The following is a 343-nucleotide window of genomic DNA, read 5'->3' as shown; positions in this document are numbered from 1 at the left end:
TTTTTCTCTTCTTTTTTTTTTGCTGCTTTTTCTTGCTTCAAGAATCATTTTTATGATTTTTCAGATTATCAATAACATGTCTCATGTTCACCATTCTTTCAAGAGCCAACATATTTAACAGTCTTAAACAACAAATTCAAAAGACATATGCACTGTTCAAGCATTCATTCAGAAGACAGAAAGCATTGCCACCACATTTAATTAATTAGAATTTCTCTTATTAAAACTCGAAATTTTATTGCCTCTTATTCAAAAGATCTACTATTTATTCATGTTTGCTGATGATGAGAAAAATAAACTATAGCTTAATTGGAAAAAAATCAAAATAGACACTAGTTACTAC

Source organism: Arachis hypogaea, chromosome 12, assembly GCF_003086295.3.
Source record: "Arachis hypogaea cultivar Tifrunner chromosome 12, arahy.Tifrunner.gnm2.J5K5, whole genome shotgun sequence".
Lineage (NCBI taxonomy): Eukaryota > Viridiplantae > Streptophyta > Magnoliopsida > Fabales > Fabaceae > Arachis > Arachis hypogaea.
Note: the sequence above shows the minus strand (reverse complement) of the source record.